We start from the raw sequence: 22,018 nt of genomic DNA on the forward strand, positions 1-22,018 counted from the left end.
AATTGGATTCAGGATACTTTTTGTGTTTTGGGATTTGAACCCACAGTCCCTGGCTTTGAAGGCCAGTGCCTTATCCATTAAACCACTGGGGTTCAGTGAAAGACTTGCAAAGTTTTGATGAAGTCTTTTGCTGCAGTATGTTGTGTGTTTATTGTTGTTGTGTCATATTTGTCATTTATATAACATTTTGTTGGCAATAATATTGATTTAGGTTTTGCGTTAATCACATTTGTAAAGTTCAAATTTAATGTTGCCATGTCACCTTTGTTCTCCACAATTAATTCATTTTCAAAGTGAGACAGGAAAAATGCTATACTGAAGCAGCACAGTGTTTTCGTGATTAACCCTGTTGCCTCCTAGCAAGGAGGTCATTGAATCGCTTCCCTTTTTGTGTGAAGTTTGCATCTTCTCCCCTGTTCACATGGGCTTCCTCCCACTTTGAAAGACATGCATGTTCGATAAATTGTAAACTTTGGCAGTAAGGCTGAATGTGTTTGTTTGTCTACATTGTGCCTTATGATACACTCGCATCCTGACCAGGGTGTACCCCGCCTCACAACCTATGACTGTTGGGATAGGCTCCAGCCCCTGTGACCCTTGATTGGTGTAAGCAGGTACAGTGAGTGAGTGAGTGAGTGAGTGAGTGAGTGAGTGAGTGAGTGAGTGAGTGAGTGAGTGAGTGAGTGAGTGAGTGAGTGAGTGAGTGAGTGAGTGAGTGAGTGAGTGAAGGTCTAGTATCTGCCCTGGTGATGAGTAGGATGGTGGGTAAGCCACTGGGCTGACCTGAAAACTTAAAAGTGTTTTCTGGGATCGTTGGTGGAAGTCTGTCCGGGCGGCCTTCAGCTTGCACCTCAGAAGAAACTTCTCCCAGATCCAGAGTGGTCCATCAAGGTGCCAGGGTGAAAGAGTTGGACACATCTGTTGCAATCACCCTAGTTGAAGTAACAAAGGTTGTCAAAAAACTCCTTGGTGGCAAATTGTCGGGGCCGACATGTTTCTTCCTGAGTTACGGAAGTCTCTGGCTGTTGTTGGGCTGTCATGGCTGACACACTTATACAATGTTGCATGGAAGATGGAGACAGTACCTCTGGATTGGCAAAGGGGTGGTGGTCCTCATCTGTAAAAATAGGGAACCGGAGAGTGTGTTCCAATGATAGAGGAATCACACTTCTCAGCCTCCCTGGGAAAGCCGTTGCCAGGCTATTAGAGGAGACTTAGACGATATGTTCAACCTCAGATTCACGAGAAGCAATGCAGGTTTCATAATGGTTGTGGAATGGTGGGCCATTTCTTTACCCTCGCAAGGATATTGGAGGGGTCTTGGGAGCATGACCAACCAGTCTGCATGTGTTTTATGGAGTTGGAACTACTTCGGGAGTATGGGATACTGGATTCAGTGCAAAGTGTGATATGCTTTGTATATGTCCGCCTACTTGGCATTACATCAGACCTGTTTCCGGTGGGAGTTGGACTCTGCCAGGGCTGCCACTTGTCACCAATCCTCTTTGTGATGTTCATGAATAGGATTTCAAGGTGCAGTGAGGGAGCAGAGGGTGTCCAATTGGTGTCCTCAGAGTTGCATCTCTGCTTCTTGCAGATGATGTGGTTCTGTTGGCTTCATCAGGTGGTGACATTTGATGCACACTGAGCAGGTTTGAGGCTGAGTGTGAGGTGACTGGGATGAAAATCAGCACCTCCAAATCTGAGATCATGTTCCTCCTTTGGAAAACTGTGGATTGTCCCCTTTGAGTTATGAGAGAGTTACTGCCCCAAGTGGAGGAGTTTAAGTATTTTGGAGTCTTGTTCACAAGTGGGTTTAAATTGGAGCTGGAGATCAATAGACGGATTGGGGTGGTGTCTGAAAATTTACAGACATTGTACTCGAATGTCGTGGTAAAGAAGGAACTCAGTTGGAATGCGAGGCTTTTTATTTACACTTCTATCTTCAACTATGGTCATGAGCTTTGTGTAATGACTGAAAGAATAAGATTGTGGATACAAGTGGCAGAAATGAGATTCCTCGGTTGGGTATCTGAGCTTACATGGTGAGAGAAGCTTGATTATCCAGAAGGGATTCATAGTAGAGCCGCTAATTCTTCACATCGAGAGGAGCCAGTTGAGGTGGTTCGGGCAACTGGTGAGGATGCTTCCTGGTTATTTCCCTAAGGAGGTCTTCTAGGCACATCCAACCTGGAGGAGGTGGCCCCAGGGAAGACCCAGGACATGTAGAGATTACATTTCCCAGCTGGTTTGGGAACACCTCAGGATCCTCCGGGAAGAGTTACAGGACTTGGCTGAGGATAGGGAAGTGTGGGATGAACTGGTTGCTCTGCTGCCTCCGTGACCTACAAGGTTGGGTAGGATTACTTTGAAATGTAATCCGAAAGTAATCAGATTACAAGTAATCTAAATGTATGTACATACATTTGGATTACTGCACTTGGATTACAAGTAATCCAAATGTATGTACATACAGTTACATACAGTTACTTGTAATCTGATTACTTTTGATTACATTTCAAAGTAATCCTATCCAACCTTGGACCTGGATAAGCATCAGAAAATGACTGAATTTTATAACCTGTGTAAATGTTTTATTTCAATTATCTCACAGAAGTACAGATATTCAGTTCTTTGTATTTTAAACTGCAAATTTTGTGGAACAAAGTACATAGAATAGTTGGGGCTCATCCTAATCTCAAAACATTGAATTATCTATTTAATAGTTATGGCCCAGTCACACGGCACACGACGATTCCTGAACGAAGGGGAAAAGTTAAAAAAAAGTCACAATTCGTTGAGAAAAGGTGGACGAAAGAGCTTTATCACCGAATAGCCTGCGAAGCAAGAGCGCAAAAGGGACGAAAGAGGAACTTAACAAAACCGAAGCTCACGATCTCGACGCTTTAATGAAACATGCTTGGAGCCACACACTCACAGAAATATTTACCCTAACTTTTAAGATTTATGTAATTTTATTACATGACAAATTCCCATTTACTTTTTTTTTTAGATAATTTTTATACAAACCTACCAAATAAACCTTACATGATGCATTAATCCTATTTATTTGAAATGCATAATCCTCAGCTTTATGTATTTAGTATTAATAAATATAATTACTCTTAATTAGTATTATTAGAGTACTATAATAGTCTAATAATACGGCAGTATTATTAGAAAGCATTGCTTAAATTTTCATTGTTACGCAGATGATACCCAGCTTTATCTATCCATGAAGCCAGAGGACACACACTAATTAGCTAAACTGCAGTATTGTCTTACAGACATAAAGACATGGATGACCTCTAATTTCCTGCTTTTAAACTCAGATAAAACTGAAGTTATTGTACTTTGCCCCACAAATCTTAGAAACATGGTGTCTAACCAGATCCTTACTCTGGATGGCATTACCCTGACCTCTAGTAATACTGTGAGAAATCTTGGAGTCATTTTTGATCAGGATATGTCATTCAAAGCGCATATTAAACAAATATGTAGGACTGCTTTTTTGCATTTGCGCAATATCTCTAAAATTAGAAAGGTCTTGTCTCAGAGTGATGCTGAAAAACTAATTCATGCATTTATTTCCTCTAGGCTGGACTATTGTAATTCATTATTATCAGGTTGTCCTAAAAGTTCCCTGAAAAGCCTTCAGTTAATTCAAAATGCTGCAGCTAGAGTACTGACAGGGACTAGAAGGAGAGAGCATATTTCACCCATATTGGCCTCTCTTCATTGGCTTCCTGTTAATTCTAGAATAGAATTTAAAATTCTTCTTCTTACTTATAAGGTTTTGAATAATCAGGTCCCATCTTATCTTAGGGACCTCATAGTACCATATCACCCCAATAGAGCACTTCGCTCTCAGACTGTAGGCTTACTTGTAGTTCCTAGGGTTTGTAAGAGTAGAATGGGAGGCAGAGCCTTCAGCTTTCAGGCTCCTCTCCTGTGGAACCAGCTCCCAATTCAGATCAGGGAGACAGACACCCTCTCTACTTTTAAGATTAGGCTTAAAACTTTCCTTTTTGCTAAAGCTTATAGTTAGGGCTGGATCAGGTGACCCTGAACCATCCCTTAGTTATGCTGCTATAGACTTAGACTGCTGGGGGGTTCCCATGATGCACTGAGTGTTTCTTTCTCTTTTTGCTCTATATGCACCACTCTGCATTTAATCATTAGTGATTGATCTCTGCTCCCCTCCACAGCATGTCTTTTTCCTGGTTCTCTCCCTCAGCCCCAACCAGTCCCAGCAGAAGACTGCCCCTCCCTGAGCCTGGTTCTGCTAGAGGTTTCTTCCTGTTAAAAGGGAGTTTTTCCTTCCCACTGTCGCCAAGTGCTTGCTCACAGGGGGTTGTTTTGACCGTTGGGGTTTTTACGTAATTATTGTATGGCCTTGCCTTACAATATAAAGTGCCTTGGGGCAACTGTTTGTTGTGATTTGGCGCTATATAAATAAAATTGATTTGATTTGATTTGATTTAAATCAATAATAATGACAGTATTTATTTAAAATACATAAAGTATATTGTTTGAATTGCATAATAATTATGTTACCTATACCATCTTGTATAGGTAACATAATTATTATGCAATTCAGACAATATATTTTATGTATTTTAAATAAATACTGTCATTATTATTGATACATAAAGCTGAGGATTATGCATTTCAAATAGATAGGATTAATGAATATGCATCATGTGAGGTTTATTTGGTAGGTTTGTATTAAAATTATCTAAAAAACGTAAATGGGAATTAGTCATGTAATAAAATTACATAAATCTTAAAAGTCAGGGTAAATATTTCTGAGTGCAGCTGGAGCAGTGTGTGTTTGCATCTCTGAGTTCCAGGACTCGGCGCTGGGACGGAGTTCACATCAACTGAGTCCTGGAGAAACTGCAAACAGAAGCTGTGGAGATCTGTGTGCACGTCAGTGGACCACCTGCTCTGGTTCCTCGTCCAGAACAAAAGAGGGATCATCTCCATCATCATCAGAATCCATACTGTCTGTCGACACGCTGCGCGCTCCGTCTTGCTCCAATTAAAAAAAAAAAGTGTGCTGTGACTGCTGTATCACTGTATTATGTTTTACTTAATAGTATGTGCCTACATGTAATATGAATGATTAAAACAACACTTCCTCCAACTGATGGGCCTTTCACACTGAATCCGTCAGGCCAATCCGTCACCGCATGGGAATCCATCGGAAAACACATCCGACGGATCCGACGCATGACGTCAGACACGTCGCTTTGGAAGCGGCAAAAAAAAAAAAAAAGGTGGGGGGCGGAGATTGCCACGTCACACTCTGGCTGTTTCCACAATTTGAAAAAGTTCAGCGATCGCCATCTTGAATTTGCGTCGCCTGAACCACAAAAAAAGCTTTAAAAAACAGCAGTAGAACGATTCTCCCATCACCCTGCTGGGAGAAGCTTTTTTTTCACTCCCTCGGAGTGACCGCCGACCGAGGGAGGACCGACGACTTGGTAGGATATCGATCGAACCGCGACAGTGGGCCGACCCGCATGGAGAAGCCGGCCTTCAGGCATCATCACTGGGCAGACCGAGACAGGCAGCCGGGGTGATGGAGCAAACCCACTCAGTCCGAAATCTCCCAGTTTTTGGATATATGCAAAGTCCCAGTTTGCCCAACAGAGTTTAATTCTGCAGCTTTATCGAGGTGAGAATAATGTAAAAATAAAACATGACGTTTACTGAACTGCTTTGAAGGTTTAATGATCAGCTAACGTTATCGTAGCCTTTTAGCACAGTTGATCTGAGTGAACACTTTAATTTGTAAATGGTTCAGTCTTTTTATTTTTTACCAAATAAAGCTACAGCTTTTTTCAGACACCACAAAAGCTCAACTTAACTTATTTTTTTGGGCGTTTTTTCCGTTGTTTTTTTTTTCCCGTTTTTTTTTCCCTTTTTTATATATAAACTGTTTAGTATTTCTTTATATTTAAAGAAATATTTTTATTTGTCCCAATCAGGAACATTTGCTGTGCAGACAACCAAACTTCCACTGATGAGCTGAACACCACAAAGTCCAGTCGAAAGAAAACATCTCTGTTTTTCAGCAAAACCACCAGAGTTCAAAGCTGCAGAAGAGACCTTCATCTGGTCCAGAGAATCCAGCAGAACATCACCTGCTTCTAAATAAAAGGCTCTTTGAACAGCAACTATTTTATTTTTTAAGAAGCTGTTTCATTTTATATTTTAACAATAAATGAACAGATCATTAAAAATGTCCACGAAATCAGTCAAATGACATTTGCACAGGTAGAAGCTCTCCACTTATTGTGCTCAAATTCATATTTTAGAAATGACTCTGTCCTGATAGCAACATTAAAGGCAGTTACATATTTTGGCGAAATTACAAGTTGAAATGACCATATATATATATATAAAAAAATCATCATGAGGTTTATGTCACAGAAATCCTACTTTACAATCACACTGCAGTCATTGTTAAAATATTTCCTGTTGCATTTATAATAAACATTAGTATTTATTTACAGTGTCTGTTTTTCTGGTTAAAATGAGATATAAATAATCTACCACACTTAAAAAAAATGTACAAATTTCCATGTTATTTTGTCTAAAAATAAATGTCCGAGGTTCCTTATGTTAAACAAGAAATGAAATAATCTGAAATAACAGGTGGTTTTAATTTACAGACGAAAGGTTTCTAAAGAACCTGTTGTGTGGGCCGCCAGAAGAGGAGGTACTGCTGGCCCACCACCAGAGGGCGCCCTGCCTGGAGTGCGGGCTCCAGGCACCAGAGGGCGCAGCCGCCTCACAGGAGCAGCCAGGGTGACAGCTGTCAGGCATCACCTGCAACAGCTGTTACCAATCAGCAGGGATACATCAGCAGGACAACGTCTCCACCTCTTTGCCGAGATATCGTTCTACCTGGAAGGTAATATTCTCAGCTGACTGCTTGACAGTAACCTTTTGTGATTTTTGTGAGTGATAACAGACCTTTTTTCCAACGAGAGGTGGAGGTAGCTTTCCTGCCGTGCGGATTACTGGGTGCAAACGCGCCCACCTTTAATTGTGCTTTTGTTCCTCGCCAGCAGTACCAGGTCTGACACGCGGAGGCAGTGGCCACCTGGGAATTCGGGACTTAGCGGCTCCAGTATTCCCGGGGTCTGGTGGCGGAGGAAATCGTGTGGTTCCGGTTCTGCTTTGGACAGGTGTCTCCTATCTTCGAGCCTGCCCACACGACACCTTTGTGAATTGATTCTGATCTATTGTTGTAATCTGTTGTATTTGTTGTGCACATTCACAACAGTAAAGTGTTGTTATTTGACCTACTCCATTGTCCGTTCCTTTGCGCCCCCTGTTGTGGGTCCGTGTACCGACACTTTCCCAACAGAACCATTTATTGATTTATTTAGCTATTTTAATTACAAGTGTTATAAACTTTTTTTTTTTAACAGTAATCAGAAATAATGAGGTAACAACAACAAAAAACATTTCGAAGGATTTTTCTTCAGAAAACTGCTCCATAAATGAGGAGTCCTGTGACACGTATGTTTTGCACAGATCAGTGGTTTCTGCACCGTCCATTTTGTAGAGATCAGTGGTTTCTGCCACCCGTCTTCCGTGTTTTGGCCCGACGCGTCGTTCCTATTGGACAACGCAAAGGTACGTCACAGCTCAGCAAGTCGGAAGTTGGATTGGATTGAACTTTGACTCCGTCAGCCTGCTGACAAGCGGCAATGCGCGCTCCGACGCATCTGACGTATCTAAAACGCATCTAAAACGCAACGCATCTCATTGAAAATAATGCTTTTTAGACCGATTTTTGACGCATCCGACGGATTCAGTGTGAAAGGCCCATGACTCTTATTCAACAGTGCATTTCCACCGACAGGAGCAGAGAACGTATCATTCCTCGTCTTGGGCGCTCATTCAAAGCACCCTTGAACTGCAGCGAAATAACCAATTGTATGTAGTTGCTAGGGAAAATTAATAAATATTTGGCAAATCAACATTGCCAAAATGAATGGCTTTGGGGCACCGGAATTTTAGCCCTTGCTGCAAAAATGCGGGAACGTTAGATTGCTACAGTCAGTGATATACGTGACGCTGCAGCTGCTGCTGTCAGTCAGTCAGGCAGGAAGAGATGATGGTGACGACGACGTTTGGGTTATAATAATTTATGTTTATTGTGTCTCCGTGTGTTTTGCTGGAGTAAGTTGAAGAACTCTTCGGAGGTTTAAAACGGGACATCCATCCATCCATCCATTTTCTTCCACTATATCCGGATTCAGGTCGCTGGGGCAGCAGCTCAAGCAAAGCCGCCCAGACCTCCCGATCCACACACACCTCCCCCAGCTCCTCCGGGGAACCCAAAGCGTTCCCAAGCCAGCCGAGAGATGTAGTCCCTCCAGCGTGTCCTGGGTCTTCCCCGGGGCCTCCTCCCAGTGGGACGTGCCCGGAACACCTCTCCAGCGATTAATCAATAAAACGGGACAAAACTAATCAAATCAATGACACCAAAGTTTCGCAGGGATCCTTTTGGAGGCGTATGGAGGTGCGCACATCAGATCTTTCTCGTGGTTTAATGACAATTGCACATCCCGGTTGGATGAGAAACGTTTGTCTGACTCGTTATAAACCGTGTTAGGCTTCATTCACACTGTCAGTGCGCACACGTCACGGAGGCTGCTGATCTGCGCTCTTTACTGCGAGGTGGAAAGGAGTGCATCCACCTCTGCCAGCTGCGGACTGACTCCTCTGGATCCACTTCAGCTCAGGTGAGCTGATGAGCTGCTCGGATTTATTCCCGAATGTTGCTCCTGGTGTGGAAACGAGGATGAAAATTTAAGCTAAAACAAATGAGTGATGTTTTTTTGTTTGTTTTAGGGGGTCAAAGCTGTGATCTTTATTGGGACAGCAGACCAGTTATAATGGTAATAGGGGAGGCTGGGGCTGTTTGTAACAGTGTTCAAAGCTGCAGCCATGCTGGTATTTTGATTTCACTTTACACGTTATGATGATCAGTTCACAGAAGTGAAATATTCTTTGGAGTATTCCACACTCTAAAACAAATTATTTGCTCAGTTTAAAAACAAAACAAAACCCTAAAATAGCAATTTGCATGTTTTTTTTAAAGAAATTCTAACTCAGCCACTGAGTACACACAAGACACTTATAATAAGACAAACCCAAGTTTAGCAACGCATTTAATTAAGTGGTTTTGTATACTTAATTTGCTTTGTCCTCTACACTGTTAATTCATTTTAACCAATTTAATTTAAAGGTTTTGGTGTTATTAGTTAGTCAAGTTATTTAATTTAAGTTTTTCAAGCTTCTTTAGTTTGCCTCCATTCCACTCAGTAATGTGCATGCAAAATATTACCTTAATTTTCTCTCACTCTCACACACACACACAAACATTTTCTCTATTTCTCTCTCACATACACACACAAACATTTTCTCTCTCTCTCTCTCTCTCTCTCTCTCTCTCTCTCTCTCTCTCTCTCTCATACACACACACAAACATTTTCTCTCTCTCTCTCTCTCTCTCTCTCTCTCTCTCTCTCTCTCTCTCATACACACACACAAACATTTTCTCTCTCTCTCTCTCTCTCTCTCTCTCTCTCATACACACACACAAACATTTTCTCTCTCTCTCTCTCTCTCTCTCTCTCTCTCTCTCTCTCTCTCTCTCTCTCTCTCTCTCATACACACACACAAACATTTTCTCTCTCTCTCTCTCACACACGCACAAACATTTTCTCTCTCTCTCTCTCTCTCTCTCTCTCTCTCTCTCTCTCTCTCTCTCTTTCTTGGAAGGTGGTGTGAACATTGTAGTATGTACATAATGTTCTTTTGTCAATTGAAGAATTTTTCCATATTTTGAAAGAGTGTAAATTTGGTGATATTTTCTATTCTGTTAAGGGGGTGTCATTGTGAACCCCTGGATCTGTTTGTCTGTAGATAATGGCAGTGCAGTACAGTTTGGTGTACTATGTGTGTAATTGGTGTCAAATGGTGAAATGTTCTTTGCTCAAGAACTTGAGTGTATTTGATACTGTTCCTTTCCAAAGTAGAAATGGGGCCTAATATAGCTGTAAATGGTTAACTTTATCTGTAAAACTGCTGATTTTGAGAAGGACATGAAATGATTATTGTGGAATTGTAGTAATTTTCCGACTGTTCACTTGAATGCCTGTACTGGACAAGGCAAGGGAATCTATTGGCACAGCAGCCCCACCAAGACTGTTTTTCACCAGCCGCCACTGGTTCTAAGCCATATACGAGCAAAACACCTCCGTGTTGATAACTATTCGTAAGATTCAGGCGGTTTTCGATGGCTTTCAGTCGAGTGAGTATCCGAGAAATTGTTTAACAGCTGGGCATGTTCAAACTTGTCCTGTAATGCTTCCAACGGAGGTGTTTTGCTGTGGCACCGCGCAATGAGCGGCTGGGTGGTGACGCACGAATCCGTCTGCACGTCTTTCATTACAAAATCTCCTTTAACAGTGGAATGTCCAGATAAACTGCTGATCCCGACCTCTTCTGAAACTTCTCTGTTCTCTCACGACGTCCTGGGTTAACAGAGGCTTAAATTTGGAAGTTTTCAGCTCGAAACAGGCTGACGACGGCGGCTCGGGGTGCGGCGCCCCGTCCGGCGCCGTGGGCTGTCCTTAAAGCGATAGTAACAATCCTTAATCTCTCATCAGCCGTTAAAATTTTCACCGAAAACCGTCTGAATTTCTCGAATGATGTCCACTTGTTTGTGCCTTACAGTTTCTGAAAAAATTTTGATCAAGCAAAGTAAAGAAGTCAGACAAAGGAATTCCGACGGGAGGGGTGGACCAGTGCTCACTCAAAGCCTGCCCACAGGCGAATGACGCAACCGACAGGCGTGAAAAAACTCAGGCATGCGCACGAGGTTTCAAGCTTGTCTGACGCAATCACACGTGATTCAAATCCATATGGTTTTTGAAAAAAATAATGAGGTCGGATACTTTTCTAATAGACCTCGTATATTGATTTATAACAGAAAGGGAGAATAAATATAAATGTAAAGATGATTGAATATGTCAGCAGACCCGGCGCCAGAAAAAAAATATTAAGGGGGCAATGAGTTTATCACAGGGGGCGGGGTTGGCCCCCCAAAATAAAGTGCGCACCAGAGGGGACGTGTTTCTGAGCGTGCATAATGAATTGGGTGCGCTCCTGGAAAGCTTGTGTATTTAGGCTACACCATTGTAAGAGACTGACTGAGTAAGAGTAAAGAGTGATGACAGTATTTTTTATTATTATTATTTGAACGTATAGACCCTCGGTCAAGTGATCTCCTGCATACCACACATTTGCTGAGATTCCTCAGTCCCACCCTTGAAAATCCTCCTGTTGCCTCCACCTCTGCAATAGAACCTACCAGTGATAGCAGTGATGCAGCAGCATCAAGCGCACCCGTTGCCTCCACCCCTGCAGTCTGACCTAGCAGTGACACAGCAGCACCAAGTGGACCTTCTATTGCCTCCACCCCTGCAACCCGGCCTAGTACTCTAGCAGTGGAATTTTTTGCAATGCAAGGGGCGCAACCTAAACTCTTGCCTAGGGCACCAAATTGGTTAGGGCCGGGCCTGATACCACAAAACCAAACCAACAACTGATCTGAGAAATGACACAAGACAGTAGATTAACCCCACATACAGCCCTCCATCACAAGCGCAAACACAGCGCAATTGGGCATGACAGACACACAACGGGTCAAAGATAAACCTTTCATGTAGATATATTTACAATACATAACTTTTATCTTACTATAAAATTCTGTGTGGAAACTGGATGCTAGCCTACCTCAGAAGAGTTGAAGCCTTCGGTTGGATGCCGCATTGAATCTTCTGAGAAGGACATCTCGCCACTCTCCATTAAATTCCCTGGTTAGGTCATTCTCAAATGCCAGCCTTATTAAATGTGCCTTTCGTTCATGCAGCATGCTGTGTCTGTGATCACTGAACACTCTTTTTAATGTTGAGAAAGAGTTCTCACACATGGCAGTCGAAGCCCCAAATGTCATTGCCTGTTTGAAGGCTGCAAAGACTTGAGGCATAGCAGTGAATACAGTTCTATGTTTAGTGACAAGCTCACTTAAAGTCATTGGCTCGCCACCCTGGCTCCGGACAAACTTTGCAACGATGAACTGCGTCTCGTTTATTTCAGTGTGACTTAAATCCAATAAAGTTTTCAGTTTTTGGGTGTTCAAAAAGTCCTCACTTGCAGGGTCCAAGGCTTTCAAGGCGATTGTGTATTTTTGGTTTGTCTCACTAAAACGTGCAGCCATTTCTCCAAGTACACTGTCTATAATGGCAAAAAACAGTCGTTTCCCTTCCTCTTCACTAAACTCCTCCTGGTGGCCTAGAGTCTTCTCAACCACATAGTCTCGGAAGGCTGCAGGTGCCTGTCGCGGCCACTTTGCGGGAGCAGGGCCATCACTGGTAGTCTCAGTCCAGATGTGCTTAAACTCTTCATCACACCGTAGTCTCCTAAGGCACTCTGTAGAATTGTGTATAAACTGTACTGCAGTGAGAAGATCGCAGTTCTCCGCTTGAAGCATCTTGTTTGGTGGATGCATCAGTCCTAGCACCTTCAGCAGCACTCTGGCCAGAAATAAAAAACTCTGCTCACTGATAGCGTTGTGAAGCCCAGACGCTTCTATTCTTACTTCTGCCGTTATTTTCCTTGATCGCAACTCTGTCAGACTCGCATATGATTTCACAATTAGGGACACGGTGTCAAGGTGCCCTGTCCACCGTTGTTCCAATAGTCGTTTGAGGCTCTGTCCTATATACTGTGCTGCAACGGTGGGCTTTCGTAGAAACGTAGAGTGTGTTGCAAACATCAAAGAAAGATTCGACTGCATCCTCTGATGATAGAGCATGCACAATGACGAGGTGGAGTTGGTGGTTAAAACAGTGAATGTAAAGGATCTGTCTGTGCAGTCTGTCCTGGGTGATCCTCTGCATCCCCCCATCTTTCTCAGACATAACACTCGCCCCATCGTAGCACTGGCTGAGCATTTTGGCAGTGTCAAGGCCAACGCTTTCAAGTTCCACAAGCACCGAATCCGCAAGTGATTGCACATCACATTTGTCTGTCGTCAACACCATCAGAAGCCTCTCGTGGACCCAACATTCACTGTTCACGTAATGGATAATGATGCTGATGTTCTCGCACCCTGTCAGATCCTTCGTTCCATCCACCTTGAGGGTATACCATGCATCCCCGATATCCTTCACAATTTCCTCTCTGACAAATCCTGGCCATGAGTTCAATAACTTTGTTCTGAATATCATGCAACACGTATGTAGCGTTTTGGGGGATTGTGCTGTAAACTGTGGCCAATTCTTTATTCTGTGTTAATGTATAGTCAAACAAAGACAGGAGCAGTCCACATCCCTTTTATCTCGGTCACCAACTGCATCAAGTGCGCCTCGTAAAGGAAGTATGTTTAAAACTAAGAAGACGATTGTGTCCATAATCCCACACATGTACAGTCTGTTCCGGGAGAGCTGATCAGTGTTAACAAGAGTCAATATCTCTTTTCCCGAGGAACAGCGCTGCTCTTTTTCTTTCCAAGCAGTAACACAAGCTAAGCGTTCCTTGCTGTTATCATGCCTGCTAAATCCCTTTGCCTTATCAGTGGCATGTTTCCAATTATTGTAGCCTGCCGTAGTTTTTTGTTTAGTTTATTCCAAGCCAGCAATATAAAAACAAAACAAGATATCATATACATCATACACAATATTCACACATATCAGTTGCGAGAGGAAAAAGAAAAAAAAAACAGCTTGGAAGGGAGTGGGATGAAGACAAGCTTATTTACTCCCACCCCAAATCAGTCCTTAATAAATTAGAAGGTTGCCATTGTAGTGAAAGTACAGTCACTGCCTCCAAATCTTCGACAAGCAAAACAGAAAGCAGTATCTGCTTTAACCGAATATTCCAACCAATCTCATCCGGTGTACCAACTACATAAGAACGACCTGTTGCAGTCATTTTTGTGCTGTTTTTTCTTGGGATATGAAGTGAGCTTTGGTTGGGCTGGGTTATCATAGCCAAGGTCCCTTGGCTGATGTAACTTACTACCTTGAGACTGAGAGCTGCTGGTAGACTGAGTAGGAGTAGACCGAAGAGACGGTTCAGATAGCTCCGCTGAAGAAGTCTGTAAGGCTGTGTCCGGAGGTGCTGGTGAAGAAGGTCTCGGGTTCTCTGGAGGAGTCTTACTAGATTTAATCCACTTTCGTATATCCATCATTTAATCCACTTCCTATCACTTTCCAATATCGGCTAGCTGTCTTGAATAAATCGCAGTAACACCGTGCAGTCGACGACTCTATACAGTGTAGCCTAGCAACCATCCCACGCAACCCTCAACCTTTTTTTTCACAATACCATCTCATATTTATTTGATCTTTATCCTGTTCACTTTTCCTGCTTACATGTAAACAATAAAACTTTTTAATACAGTCTTTTATTTAGCACTTGTCATTATTTCAGAATCTAGGCTTTTTCCACTCATGGGCAAAATCTTAACACCCTCCCCAAGTGAGTCATGCTACATGATCTGCCTTTTGCTTGGTGGACTTGACGAATCCCAGGAACTACAGCTCTGAAAGGCCTTTCACGTCAGACGCATCAAAAATCGGTCTAAAAAGCATTATTTTCAATGAGACGCGTTGCTTTTTAGACGCGTCAAAAGCCAAGCTAAACCGACGCTTCTGACGGGAGTGCGCATTGCCGCTTGTCGGAAGGCTGACGTGATCAAAGTTCAATCCAATCCAACTTTCGACACTCTGAGCTGTGACGTACCTTCGCGTTGTTCAATAGGAACGACGCATTGGACCAAAACACAGAAGAATCGTGGCAGAAACCACTGATCTCTACAAAATGGATTGGACCAATCCATTTTGTAGAGATCAGTAGTTTTCGGTGCAGAAACCACTGATCTGTACAAAACATTAACGTGTGAAAAGACTGCTCATTTATAGAGCAGTTTTCTGGAGAAAAATCATTGGAAATGTTTTTTTGTTGTTGTTTGTTATCTCATAATTTCTGATTACTGTTAAAAAAAAGTTTAGAATACTTGTAATTAAAATAGTTAAATAAATCAATAAATGGTTCTTTAGAAACCTTTCATCTGTAAATTAAAACCACCTGTTATTTCACATTAGATAATTTCTTGTTTAACATAAGGAACCTTGGACATTTATTTTTAGACAAATAAAATAACATGGAAACTTGTACATTTTTTTAAGTCTGGTAGATTATTTATATCTCATTTCAAACAGAAAAACAAACACTAAATAAATACAAATGTTTATTATAAATGCAACAGGAAATAATTTAACAATGACTGCAGTGTGATTGTAAAGTAGGATTTCTGTGACATAAACCTCATGATGAATTTTTTATATATAGTCATTTAAACTTGTAATTTCATCAAAATATGTAATTGCCTTTAATGTTATCAGGACAGTCATTTCTAAAATATGAATTTGAGCACTATAAGTGGAGAGCTTCTACTTGTGCAAATGTCTTTTGACTTTGATTCGTGGACATTTTTAATGATCCATTCATTTATTGTTAAAATATAAAATGAAACAGCTTTTTAAAAAATAATAAAATAGTTGCTGTTCAAACAGCCTTTTAGAAGCAGGTGATGTTCTGTTGGATTCTCGGGACCAGATGAAGGTCTCTTCTGCAGCTTTGAACTCTGGTGCTGTTGCTGAAGACACTTTTGTCCTATTTTGAAGAGCAGAGATGTTTTCTTTCGACTGGACTTCATGGTGTTCAGCTCATCAATGGAAGTTTGGTTGTCTGCACAGCAAATGTTTCTGATTGGGACAAATAAAAATATTTCTTTAAATATAAAGAAACAATAAACAGTTTATATATAAAAAAGGCAAAAAACGGCAAAAAAAAAAAAGATGGAAAAAAACGCCCGAAAAAATAAGTTATTTAAAGTTGAGCTTTTGGTGTCTGAAAAAGCTGTAGCTTTATTTGGTAAAAATAAGAAAGAGACTGAACCATCTACAAATTAAAGCGTTCACTCAGATCAACTGTGCTAAAAAGCTAAGCTAACGTTAGCCAATCATTAAACCTTCACAGCAGTGCAGAAACGTCACGTTTTACTTTTATCCTCACCTTGATAAAGCTGCAGAACTAACCTCTGTTGGGCAAACTGGGACTTGGCATATATCCAAAAGTGGGAGATTTCGGACTGAGTGGGTTTGCTCCATCACCCCGGCTGCCTACCTTGGTCTGCCCAGGAATAATGCCCGAAGGCCGGTTTCTACGTGCGGGTCTGCCCATTGTTGCGGTTCGATCAATATCCCACCAAGTCGTCAGTCCTCCCTCGGTCGGCGTCACTCCGAAAAGTAGCTGAAAAAAAGCTTCTCCCAGCAGGGTGATGATAGAATTGTTCTACTGCTGTTTTTTAAAGCTTTTTCGTGGTTCAGGTGACCCAAATTCAGGACGGTGATCGTTGAACTTTTTTCAGGTTGTGGAATCAGCCAGAGTGTATCCCCTTGCCGCTTCTGAAGCGACGCGCCTGGCGTTATGACACGCTAGGGGGCGTTAAAGCGTCGCGCTGAAGCTTGCAGTGTGCCCTTAACATCCGAGGGGGCGAGGTTGATGACGTGAGGGGGCGTTGCCCCAAAACGCCCCTTCGTGGCGCCGGGTCTGTATGTCAGAACAGTAAATTAATCAGTGCGTGTGAATGCGCGCATTGACTCACGTGCGGTTATTCCACCAGCTGAACACTGATCCACAATGTGAATTCTTCCTTTCAGAACAGCTCTTTATATAATCATTTTGATTCATCTACCCGTTGCCACATGTACATAAGGACTGGATTGTCGTTCCTACACTCATATTGTTATATTTAATACAAAATAAGTGCATGCAGCAGCTGCTGCTAATGCTGCATTCGAGTACCGTCGGAAATTACACAACTTTTTTGTTGTTTCAAATTCAACAGTTGCTTGTGGCAAAATAATTAATTACACTCACACGAAAGATTAATTCTGGCTTATGTAAGGTGTCTGAGCCCATAGAAGCTGCCCCCCCAAACACATAAAAAATCCAAGCAAGCAGCAGTGCTGCACTGTGTGAAAACATTCAGCTGCTCCAATGAAATCAAATTAAACAATAACGTTACAAATACTAAACGATTACAAAACATCAAGAACAACAGCAAAACGAAACACAGACGAATTGAGGTTTTCGTTAAACGATGCCAACAAAAGTCAAAGAAAGTCCAGATTTCTTCTTTCATCAGGCCTTCTTTGCCTTTGTTAAGTGCCGTGTGACTGGGCCATTACATTATGTTATGAAAGAAACCTCAAGCAGACCAGACTCAAAGGGGTGACCCTCTGCTTGGGCCATGCTACAAACATAAATTACAGAACAATTCACAGAACAATTCACGGAAGAATATACAAGAAATTCTATTGGCGCACAGGACAGGAGGATCACCAACACGAATACAACTCCCATCTTTGGATGGAGCTGCACCTTAAACAGAGAGAAAAAACAGAATCAGGCATCAGAAAGACAAAAAAATACTGTATAATTTGCCAGCATTAAACAACAAGAAAAACAGAATTACTAAGGTGATCGCCGGCCACTAGCCCTAAACTTCACTAAAAGACCCAGAATTTAGGTAAAGTTGAGGCCGCGGCCCGCTCCAATTACTAATAAATTAATTAAAAGAGTAAAAAGCGTAAAACAAAACTGTACCAGTATGCTAGCCATATGAAAGGGAAAATAAGTGCGTCTTAAGTCTGGACTTGAAAGTCTCCACAGAATCTGATTGTTTTATTGACGCAGGGAGATCATTCCACAGAACAGGGGCATGATAAGAGAAAGCTCTGTGACCCGCAGACTTCTTATTCACCTTAGGGACACAAAGTAGTCCTGCACCCTGAGAACGTAAAGCCCGGGCCGGTACGTAAGGTTTAATTAGGTCAGCTAGGTAGGGAGGTGCCAGTCCATGAATAATTTTATAGGTTAGTAGCAGAACCTTAAAATCTGATCTCACTGGGACAGGAAGCCAGTGAAGGGATGCCAAAATGGGTGTAATGTGGTCGAACTTTCTGCTTCATGTCAAAAGTCTGGCTGCAGCATTTTGAACCAATTGGAGACCCCTAATACTAGACTGCAGTAAACCAGAAAATAGAACATTGCAGTAGTCCAATCTAGAAGAGATAAATGCATGGATCAGGGTCTCAGCATCAGCCATAGACAGGATGGGATGAATCTTCGCTATATTTTGCAGGTGGAAGAAAGCAGTCCTAGTAATATTTCTAATGTGGAGGCCAAAGGACAACGAAGGATCAAAAATTACCCCAAGGTTCCTCACTTTGTCAGTGTGATGTATGACACACCAGCCGAGGCTGAGCGTTAACTGGTCAAATTGATGCCGATGTCTCACTGGACCAAGAACCATCATTTCAGTCTTATCAGAGTTTAAAAGTAGGAAGTTTCTAGACATCCAACTCCTCACTGCTGCAAGGCAGTCTTCTAAGGATTTTATGTGAACGAGATTACCAGCAGTTATCGGCATGTATAACTGAGTATCATCTGCATAGCAGTGAAAGGTAATCCCAAAACGCTGCAATATGTGCCCAAGGGGTGCTATATAAAGGGAGAAAAGCAGGGGGTCTAAGACAGACCCCTGTGGAACCCCAAATTTCATGTTACTAAGGTTAGAGGTAGTGTTACTGTACAAAACACAGTGAGAACGACTGGTCAAGTATGACGTCAGCCATGCAAGGGCACTCCCAGTAATCCCAAAATGATTTTCCAGCCTATCAAGTAGAATATGATGATCCACTGTATCAAATGCATCACTGAGATCTAACAGCAACAGAACCGTAGTGGTGTCCGAATCCATTGTAAGCAGAAGATCATTCACCACTTTAGTGAGAGCCGTCTCTGTGGAATGATATTTTCTAAAAGCAGACTGCAGTGGCTCAAAGAGATTATTCTCAGTAACATAGTCTACAAACTGCCGTGACACCACTTTTTCCAGAATTTTAGAGAAAAATGATAGATTTGATATTGGCTGATAGTTTGTCAACACACTAGGGTCAAGATTAGGTTTCTTACGTAATGGTTTAATCACTGCAGTTTTGAAACATTTAGGAACAGATCCAGAAGTTAAAGAAAGATCAATAATTTCCAGCACACTCGGCCCAAGAGTGGGCCACAGGTCCTTAAACAGTTTTGTTAGTTTAGGATCAAATAAACAGGTTGTGCTTTTTGTTGACATTACGAGTTTTGTCAGCATGCGAAGTGAGATACTGTCAAATTCTGTAAATCTAGGTAATACCTCAGTAGTGGCACCCACATCAATAGCAGGGTGTAGTGGCTGGATTAAGGCATGCCGGGATATGTTTAACCTGATGTCTTCTATTTTCTTCCCAAAGTAATCCAGGAAATCTTGTGCTGTAAAAGAAGAGCGAACTATAGGTGGTTGTCCATGCAAAAGTGTTGCCACCGTGTCGAACAAGAACTTTGAGTTATGCTTGTTTTTGTTGATCAAATCAGAGTAGTAGGTCCGCTTTGTAGCCAATAATGCATGCTTATAGTCTAAGATAGCATCACGCCACGCAAGGTGAAATACTTCTAATTTTGAACTACGCCATTTCTGTTCTAGACCTCTTGCTTTATGCTTGAGGTCACGCAGATAATCATTGAACCAAGGTGACTGTGATTTGGGGGAGCGTGGTTTTAACACAGGTGGTGCAACCATGTCGAGTGTAGTTTTGAGCACTGAGTTTAAACTATCCACAAGTCTGTCTACTGACTGGGTATTTGTCAAATGTGAAGCTAAGACATCAGGCAGTCTAGCTTCGAGTTCAGTCTTAGTTGAGGAGTTGATGCATCGCCGTAATGATATATAAGGTTGTTGTTCCACTAAACATGGCAGCGAAACTGTAAACTTAATAAGTGAGTGATCAGACACCACAGATGTAGGAGGCATGATGTCAATATTCGTGACAGCAATACCACGTGCGATCCAGATCCAGGGTATTTCCGCTAATGTGCGTCGAATCCTGAATGCATTGCCGAAATCCTAATGCATCCACAATTTCCATAAATGATTTGCAGAGGGGATCAGAAGGCTTATTTATATGAATGTTAAAGTCACCAATGATCAGAATGTTATCTACACTAGTTGACAAGTTAGAGATGAATGCACCAAATTCATCTAAGAATTCAGAATATGGGCCAGGAGGCCTATATACAGTGACAAAGTAATACAACTGATTTTTATTTTTATGACCTTGGCAATGTGTAATATCCTGAGCAGAGTGGAGAATCAGATGCTCAAACGAGTGATATTCGTAACCCCCAACAGCTAATAAGCTAAACCTAGATTTATAAATAAGAGCAACACACCCGCCTTGCTTCGCATCACGAGGGACGTGACTAAATGTATATGCTTGTGGGCAGGCCTCATTTAAGGGGAGGACAGCTGTAGGTTTAAGCCAGGTTTCACATAGCCCAATCATATCTAAGTGATGATCAATAATTAGATCACTGATCAACAATGATTTTGAGGACAGTGATCTTATGTTAATGAGACCCAGTCTAAGGACCTCAGTGGGGTTGACAGTTGAACTGTTTGGGTTTAGGGGTGGTTCCAGAGTAGCATATATAAGATGGCTAGAAGTAGGTTTAGGTTTAAGACATTCCACGTGCGTTGTAGGTAGCAAACACAAAATCCTTGCTATTGCTGGAACAACCACTGGGCCATCCTCAATTTCAACATCATCTAATATAGTAATGGGTATTAAGTTTGGAAAGCATATCCCTCTATGATTTTTATGGACACGACTATGGAAGCAGGCCACAGTCTCAACTTGTTGAAATTCCCTCCCTGGCAAATAAAGTGCACTATCACCATAGTGGATTTTCTGCACTAAATTCCCTGCTAAGCTAATGGATTCCAAACCCACATTTGTCAATAAGCCTTGCAGGGTCTCTAATCACCTGCTCCGTGGCCTGCTGTAGATTCCTAATGTTACCCTCCCTGTAGAGCTCTAGCTATGTTTGCGGACAAGATGGCGGCGCCTTCCCCAGTAGGGTGGAGGCCGTCCGGCATCAGCAAGCCACGGCGGCCCCAGAACAAAGGCCAGTTATCAATAAAGCTAAAGCCTTGCTGTCTACAAAACTGCGCCAGCCACCTATTTAACGCTGTCAGCCTGCTAAATGCCTCATCAGTACCCCGGGAGAGAAGGGGACCAGAGACTATTAATCAATGCTGACACATCTTTCTGGCAAGGTCACAAGTCCTCTCTATGTCCATTTTTGTGACCTCTGAGTGCTTCATCCTGATATCATTGGTGTCAACGTGAATAACTATGTGACTATATCTCATGTCATGTTCCTTCATCTGTCTTCCCTTCTGCAGCGTCAGCACCCTAAGATGAGATGCAATGTCGGGAGCTCTGGCCCCAGGAATACATTTAACGTCAGCCGGCGTCTGTAACCTGACTTTGCAGGTGATAGAATCCCCTTTCACTAAAGTCCGGTGTTTTGGCCTGGAGACAGGAATGGAAGTCACTTGTGGGCTCAGAGAATTCACATCTGGCAAATCCAAGGGGGAGAACCGATTCACAGTTCACGCGAGTGTGATCGGGATGCCACAACCGGGCACCAAGCCCTACGGAACTTCCTCCACCTACCACAGTCCGAAAGCCGTCCTCCACAGCTGGCATTTCTAAGCTGATGCTAATGGGCTCGCTAGCCGGCCCAACACTAACCTCATCTGGAGTGCTCGTAACACCTAACTCTACTGCACTAAGAAGCTGCTCTAACTTACGGACACGGCTCTCTAAGAGAGCCACCCTATCTTCCAACATCACGCAGGATTTACGGAGGGTGTAAAGTAGAATTTGTAGTGCACTTTGTGCACTAAGAAATTCAAGAATGTAGCCAAGCAAACACGAGCTAACCAATAATGGATAAGATA

The sequence above is a fragment of the Thalassophryne amazonica genome, chromosome 8 (genome assembly GCF_902500255.1).
Source record: "Thalassophryne amazonica chromosome 8, fThaAma1.1, whole genome shotgun sequence".
Taxonomy (NCBI): Eukaryota; Metazoa; Chordata; class Actinopteri; order Batrachoidiformes; family Batrachoididae; genus Thalassophryne; species Thalassophryne amazonica.